Here is an 8,139-nt window from a genome sequence, read left to right on the forward strand (position 1 = left end):
CCTGTCGACGGAAACCCTAAACAGGGCGACAAAGGAACGCAAGTTCTGGATCCTGCCATGGAAGGGGGACCTCTGAAACCCATGGAGAGTAAAACCGATGTTAAGAAGGATAAGGAACCACCGAGGAAGAAGGTGAAAGTTAAAAAAGAGGCAATAAAGCCGGTTCAGCGACCTAAAGAGCGGATGGTTTGGCGTGAAAAGCGAACTCTGCCGAACTATCGTGATTTCGATTTGGCGAGCTCTCTTTGCGAAGTCAAGCCGGATGTGAACCTTTTACAGCTTATTAAGCGTTCCCCAAGAGTACGCAAGGAATTTAGAAAGATCCTGCGTACCGGGTATATCGTAGAACCTTTGGATATTGCACGAGTTGGTGATGATTGGTTCGAGCATGCTGAGAAGCATTGCCCAAGGGTTGCAGCCTATGTCGATGGGATATTAGTAGATTATGCCATTGTCGACACGGGATCATCTGTTAACATTATGAGCTCTGAACTGATGGAAAGGTTGGGTCTTGTGATCCAGAAAGATACCTCCACAATTCTCAGAATGGCGGATGATAGTTTGAGACAGTCGGAAGGCTGCATTACTAAGGTCCATGTCATTGTTGCAAATGTAGAATGCCTGTTGGAATTTAGGGTGATTCGTTTTGCAGGGCATCCAAGTTACCAAGTATTACTTGGACGACCTTGGATCTTGCAAGCGGACTGTCAAGTGGATATACCCGCCGGTCGGCTGATATTCGGCAGAGGTGCTCAGCGCATGGTGATTGATGCCTATCCTGAGTCCCCGCAAAGTGAGAGAGCTCCTCTATCTTCTACAGAATTGGAGACATTAGAGGATTTATCTGCCAGTGAGACATCATCGAGTGATGAGTCCAAAGAGGGATCCACCATGGAAGACACCTATCAGATCACTTTGAACGAGCCAATAGAGGCCCAAGATCGTATAAGAGACGCGGATGTAATTGAGTTAGACCTTGGCACGCCGAATGATTCGCGGCCAATTAAATTATGTTCCATGCTCAGCTCAGTAGAAAGGGAGGACTATGTGTCCTTGATTCAAGAATTCCGCGACATCTTTGCTTGGAGTTATGATGAGCCGAGAGGCATTCCTCCCAGCCTAGCTATTCATACTATTCCTGTAAAAGAAGGCAGTCATCCTGTGCGCCAAAAGGTAAGGCGTATGCCTTTTGAATTGAGGGACGGGCTGTTTGAAGAGTTGCAGAAGTTAAGAAAAGCGGGTTTGATTTTTCCTATGCAAGACACGGAATGGTGTTCGCCAGTTGTGATCAGAAAGAAGAAAAATAATCAAATCCAATTATGTGTAGATTTTAGGGAGCTAAATAAGCAGACAGTTAAGGATTACTACCCATTGCCATTCATTGACCAGATTTTGGATCAATTAGCGGGTAGGGAGATATATTCGTTTATGGATTGCTTTGCAGGATATAACCAGATGGCAATTGCAGAAGAGGACAAGTTGAAAACAACTTTTATTACTGTCTTTGGTATTTTTGTGTACCATGTGATGGCCTTTGGTTTATGCAATGCGCCTGGTTCATGGCAACGAACAGCAGATAAGACATTCGGTGACATATCCCCTGAAGAGTTGAAGGTGTTTATTGATGACTTAGGGACCGCCACCGTGAGAGAAAGGCAGTTGATCATTTTAAGAATCCGATAGCCTTTGCTAGTCGAAAATTGGGCATTTTAGAGATCAATTATACCTACATGGAGAAGTTATGTCTTGCGATGGTCTTTGGGACTAATAAATTAACGGCACTATATCCTCTATGAGAAAGTTGTGCTTTATACGAAGGCGGAGGGGCTTCGATTATTGATGAATAAGGTGCAGCCGCCTGATCGTCTAGCAAAGTGGTTAATCACTTTGCAGGAGTCTGATTATGAGATCAGGAGTAAGCCACCAAGGTTACAGGGTATTGTGGAATGTCTTGTGGACTTTGGGGAGCCGAAAGAATCTGTGGGTGGCTGAAAGTAGTGACATGGAGTAGTTATTTAAGATAGATACGGCATCTATTCCCTCCTGGTATGCTGCAATAACGCATTATTTATCGACATGAGAGGCTGGATCCGAACTATCTAAAGCTGAGAGAAGGAAAATTAAGCAGTAGGCGTTAAAGTTTGCCTTGATTGCAGGTACACTATATCGGCAAGGGGTTGATGACATCTATCGCCGATGTGTGATGCCTGACGAGGTGCCATTCATTTTGGAAGAGTGCCATGATTCCGCTTGCGGAGGTCATTTTGCTGGACGGCTTACAGCACAAAAGGCTTTAAGAGCAGGTTACTGGTGGCCTGCCATCTTCCAGGATGCATTCGCGTATGTTAAGAGATGCGATATTTGTCAACGACATGATAGTCGAGAGAATAGGAAAAGACCACTCACCCCTATTAAGGCGATACTTCCATTTGAGAAGTGGGGAATAGACTTTGTGGGTCCTATTACTCTGTCGTCGTCGACTACGCAAAAGAGGTATATTATTGTAGCAACTGACTACTTTACAAAGTGGTCAGAAGCACGTGCAACAAGGAAAGATGATGCTAAAGAAACTGCTAGTTTCCTTTTAGAGTAGATAATATGCCGTTTTGGTCCCCCGAAAGAATTAGTGTCGGACCGTGGAACCCATTTCCTGAATAAGGTGATCAAAAGCTTGACTGAGGCTTGGCAAATCAAGCATAATAAAACGACTCCTTATAATCCGCAAGCAAATGGACATGTTGAAAGTACTAATAAACAGCTTGTGGGGATCTTGTCCAAGATAGTCTCTGAGAAGAAACGAGGCTGGGACAAGAAGCTGTATGTGGCAGTATGGGCATATAATACCACGTTCAAGCGAGCCAGTGGCCACACGCCGTTCAAACTAGTTTATGGTGAAGAGTGTGTTTTACCCTTAGAAATTGAGTTGCCAACCATTAGATTCGCAATAAACCATTCTTTGGGTAATGAGGACGCCCTATTAGAACGTTTCACGACTTTAGCGCACCTCGATGAAATTAAGCTGCAAAGCCTATTACACCAAGAGGTGGCTAAACGTCGCATGAAGCGGTTGCATGACCTTAGAGCGAAGAAGTACACCTTTAAAAAAGGGCAGTTATTCCTCTATTATGATGCGCGTAGGGAGCTTTTCCCAGGGAAATTGGAACCTAAATGGGATGGTCCCTACAAGATTGTCAGGTTAGGGAAAAATAGGTCTACAGCCCTATTAGCTGATCTATAGGGAGTAGAGTTTAAGAATAAGGTTAATCTTAATAAGATTAAACCTTATTACTTCTAAGTATGCTAATACAAAGAAAATGCATTGCAGGTCCATGCTAGGAATGATCTGAGACCTGCGGAAGAGCTTAAATCTGGTTGATGGGTCAGTTAATCCCTTATTTGGAGCACCCATATCTGGACCAAAGATACCATCAGAGGAAACTCATCTGGTGGAGCAAAGGGTATAAAGTGATTGAGCAAGAAGACGGAACCTTTGTGTGGGAGATCAAAGTCTTCTGCCATCACTGCTTACGATTGTTGACAAGTATCCCTGTTGAGTTCAATGAAGACGGTGGGATGGAGCCGTCAGTTCATCCTCTCAACATGCTAAACTTTGATTACCATAATTATGAATAGAGGAGTTTGTGATGGCCAGTTGTGTAAACCCGTTCTGGACGTATACATTATATTTTGATGGAGCGTCCAGGGGCCCTAATAAAAAAGGGAGTGTGGGAGTAGTAATCCAAGATCCCCAACGTAGAGTTGCGATGAAGTTAGCTACTTATCTCGGGGTAGGAATCACTAACAATATGGCGGAGTATAAAACCTTGATTATGGGACTGCATATTGCCAAACAAGGTAGTATTCGTCGGTTGTTAGTAAAAGGGGATTCCCAGTTGATCCTGAATCAGCTAGATGGGACATACACAGTGCAGAATCCCATTCTTTGTATGTATCATCGGACTGCTATGACCCTACTTGAAGAGTTTGAGAGAGTGTCTTTTCAGCTGATTCCACGTTAATCGAATCAGTTTGCGGATTCATTGGCAAATCTTGCTTATGAGGAAGACCTCTTCTTTAATTGTGGTCCTAGTCTGGATATTGTTATCAATGATGAAACAGGACCCGGCCGCTTGTGGGGAATGTTATCAGAACATGCAATATATGGCAGACGATGGTTGATATGGGTGATGCAAAGAATAGCGGAGACCAATCTACCGTTATTATCTGGGACCCATAGGTTGATTAGACAACATGTTATGCATACGCCTCTTGCTATTTATGCAAGAGGGATGGGTCATTACCTTATGCATTTAGTTTAGGGCTACGAGCCTGTTTTTCCTCCTTGGAAAGGAGCTTATTATTGTATATCTGGATTCTTCCAGGGAGGGATGTGTAGGTGCTATTCTGTTTGATCTCGTTAGGCCAAGAGGGCCAGTGTTGCGAGGTTTTGAATGCTTTATTCCGTTAGGCGAAGAGGGCCGATTAAGTTTTGTAGTGAAGTGCTTTATTTCGTTAGGCCAAGAGGGCCAGTTGTTTGTTTAGTGCAGGTGCGTTTAATGGTTTCTTGTTTGAGTTCTGTGCTAGGCAAGTTTGAAGAAGAGCTTGGAAGGAGCCTTTTGTTGCATGGAAGCTTCTTGTGGCCCTATCCAGGTGATATCTTTCCTTTATGAGTATTGTGGTTTTTATGCTATAAGTGTTTGTGTACTTGTTAAGGGGTTTTTCTTTTCTTGTTGGGGACCGGCGTCCAAGGCATGAAGGCCCGAGGTTTAGGTTCAGTGTATTTGAGGGAGGTCTGAGTAGTCGTTGCCTCCTGTAAAGACATTGTCGAGCATTGAAAGACCTATTTTAGTAGGGAGTCCTAGTGACCCTATTCTGCTAGCCTGCTAGGCAGCCGTTCTAGGAGCTCTTGTTAGTTGTGAGGCAGTTAGAGAAGCCTGTCGAAGCAAAAAGATGATGAAGGAAAAGAAACCCTGAATATCTTAAAGCTAATAAAAATATACAAAGGTGTGTAAAAAGGGGTTCTAACCCCTATAAAAATCGAAAAGGAAAGAAAGAAAAATTTATAAGCAGTTGATCATCGCCTTGCGAAGGCCTGGTAGGTTCCTGGGGATGAGTCAGACCCGGGGCCGATACCTTGTCCTCCTAGGGGTGGCATCTTACTAGAAAAGAAAAAAATGAGGAAGGTTGGAGCGAAAATAAAAGTGAGCGTCAGAAAAGGATTAAGTATCGCCTTGCGAGGGCTTGGTAGGTTCTTGGGTACCAAGACAGGACCTGAGGCCGATGCCCTGTTCTCCTTGGGTCACTACGCTCAGCTCCCTCCTTTTTACATACCCGAGTATGGGGAAAATAAAACCCTAAAAGAAAAAGAAATTTGCTGAAAGGAAATACTTCTTGATCAGGCTATAGGAGTCCTCGCCTAGTAGGAGTTCCTAGTTGTGTTGTCCTTAGTTAGGTAGGTAGTTCAGACCACCACTTAGGGCAACCTCTTTTATAGTTCTTTTTAGCTTGGCCGTGTTGGAGCGGTTGGTTAGTGACTAGCTGCGGACCTTCTATCAGATCATGCTAGGCCTACTCCTTCTGGATGTCATGCCTTGGTTCTGTCAGGGGGTAGGGTGAGCATTGTGTTGTGTTTAGTATGTATCTATTTTGTATCAGCTTGATGCTTCCTTTGGTTGTTTTGTGCAGATCTATTGTGGGATTCGACGGGGGCTGAGTCGCCCTATCCCGTGGTCACCAATGAGAGAGGAATTTTGATGCCGATAAGTGCTTAAAAATAGCTAAAAATTACGAATATCAAGGGAAAAATATTCAACGTCGAAGGCGACGACTCGACCTAGGACGATTTTAAGCGTCAAAATGCTTTAAAGACACCCGAGCGACACTTGTTGATTTTTCATAATTTTTCAGACTGTTGTGCGGGTTGACAAGAGTTACCGGCCAATGCAGGATGTCAAGCCGGATGCCCAGGATTTTTCAGCGCTCAATTCGGAGTCCGGACGGGGAAATGGCCAAGAAATAGGCAAGATTTGAAAAGGTGGACATGAGTTGGGCCAAATGGTAAGTGACCTTTGGGGGGGCCTTGGGCATTTTATGCCAAAATGGAATCGTCGCATTTTGGAGGAAGCATGAAACGTGAGGAGGCGCCAACAGAAGACGCCCGAAAATTGTGCCATATCTTGGTGGGAGGCAACATGCAGTCTGTGAACAACCATGCCAATTGACATTGGGCCTTCAATCCCCTCTGTCTCCTGACTATATTGCCATCCTTCGCTCCTCCAATGGCGGTCTCTATGAAGATCTCTGATTTCAATCTTTCTCTCTCCTCTCTCTCTCTCCCCTAAAGGCAGATTCATGTGGTGAAGAAGAAGAAGAAGAATGGATGATGGATGCTTGTCCAATGAAGACCGGATTGCTCCGTGGTTCAAGAGGAAGGAAAATTGCTGATTGTGGACTGTCATGAGCATTAATGGCTGCTGGAAATCAGTCCCGAGATATGACAAATAAAAACCCGCAACCCCCGCAAAGAACAGTAATCTCATTTTTACAAAGGAAATTGATGTTTTATGCAATTTGCTTCATGAATATTTGTTCTCATGGGATGATTATGCACTATAATGTTGCTTGCTATGAGTTTGATCAGTTGATGCTCAGAAAATCAGAAAATCATAAGTGTTGTGATTGAAATTAATAGTGTAAAACCCGTAAAACACGCGAAATATGAAAAAATTGGGTGTTTTTGATATATCAATGGAAAATATAATAAGACACACCAAACTAAATTTGTGGTTTTGCTGCAAATGAACCTAAGGGCCACAGCCCACAACTCATTTTCTATTTTCAGTCATTTAATATTGCAAAAAATACAAGAAAAATACAAGAAAAATAGGAAAAATGGAGAAAAATAAGGGAAAAATGGATTTTGAGTGCCGAAAATTAAGGAAAAGTAAGATTCATGTTTGTGGATGTATGGGGGGTTTGAAGTATGAGGTTTTGCCTCAGTTCAGCCCTACCTTTATGTTTTAGTGAGTTTTTATTGCTTTTCATACAATAAAAATGTGGAAAATGAACCCTAAGCCCATGCACCATGCACAACCTAAACATGTGAGGGAGTAGAGTGTATAAAAGGTGTTTAAATGCTGAATGAAATGATGAAAAGCTTGCTGGTTTTTATGCATACTATTTAGGTTGGTCGATAATTAAAAATTAAGAACCTAGTAGCACGAGGGTTTCTCGGTGCTAGGTTCATGCAACGCCGCATACGAGCGATAGTCGAAATCATTGAAAGAAATGTTTTCCACATGTGCACCAATGCTGATTTTCTTAATTGTTTGAGCACATAGACATTCACAATTTGCATAAATCATAAAGAAATGATAAAATGTATCAGACAATACCTCCTGGATGCATGGCAATTACTCTCTAGAGGAACATGACCAACGTTGAGTGAGTAAGGTTGCCCAAGCTGTAGACTAGGCATTGGGTCTAAGGGGGAAAGTAAAGTGAGGAAGCATGGTATATCTCCTCGAAATACGCGAATCATAAAAGAGAGAAGTTTGTGTTTGTATGTGTTGTATATGTTTAGCGACGCATCGAGGGGCCAATCCCCAAGGTGTAGGAGAGTCGCAGTGAGGTAGCGGCAGTCAGCCGTGGGAGGACCTCCTATGTTTGTACTTCGTGCTATTTGGCAATGTGCTGGGACTCCCTCCGAGGAGTGTTAATTAGGTTAGAGGTTGACTACGAGATGTGATACAAAGGCAAGATGTTTAGGAAGATGATGTATGTGTCATCCACGCTCCTGGCCGCGAGGCTGTGGGGTTGTTGAGCGCATGATAGAGGTCCGGCTAGTGCATGAGCCAGTGCCAGCCCGTTTTAGGTCCCATCACACTTGCCTTGAATCAATGAGACCAATGACTCTCGAAGATGCTCTTATGCGAGAAACTAGACAACACGAGGAATGCACATTAGGTGAAGAAATTGAAAGAGGATTCATTCATGCTGCCAAGGAAAGGAAAGGAGTAGACCACCAATGTTCAGTAATTCAATCTCCAACTACTTACAAGGGTACGTCGTTTATAATCTTAATTGATTATGGTAGTACACATTCCTTTCTTACACCCAAAATAGTTAAAAGATTGCATC

This window comes from Lygodium microphyllum, chromosome 19 (genome assembly GCF_053477565.2).
Source record: "Lygodium microphyllum isolate KBCC chromosome 19, Lygodium_microphyllum_v1.1.10, whole genome shotgun sequence".
NCBI classification, from domain to species: Eukaryota; Viridiplantae; Streptophyta; class Polypodiopsida; order Schizaeales; family Lygodiaceae; genus Lygodium; species Lygodium microphyllum.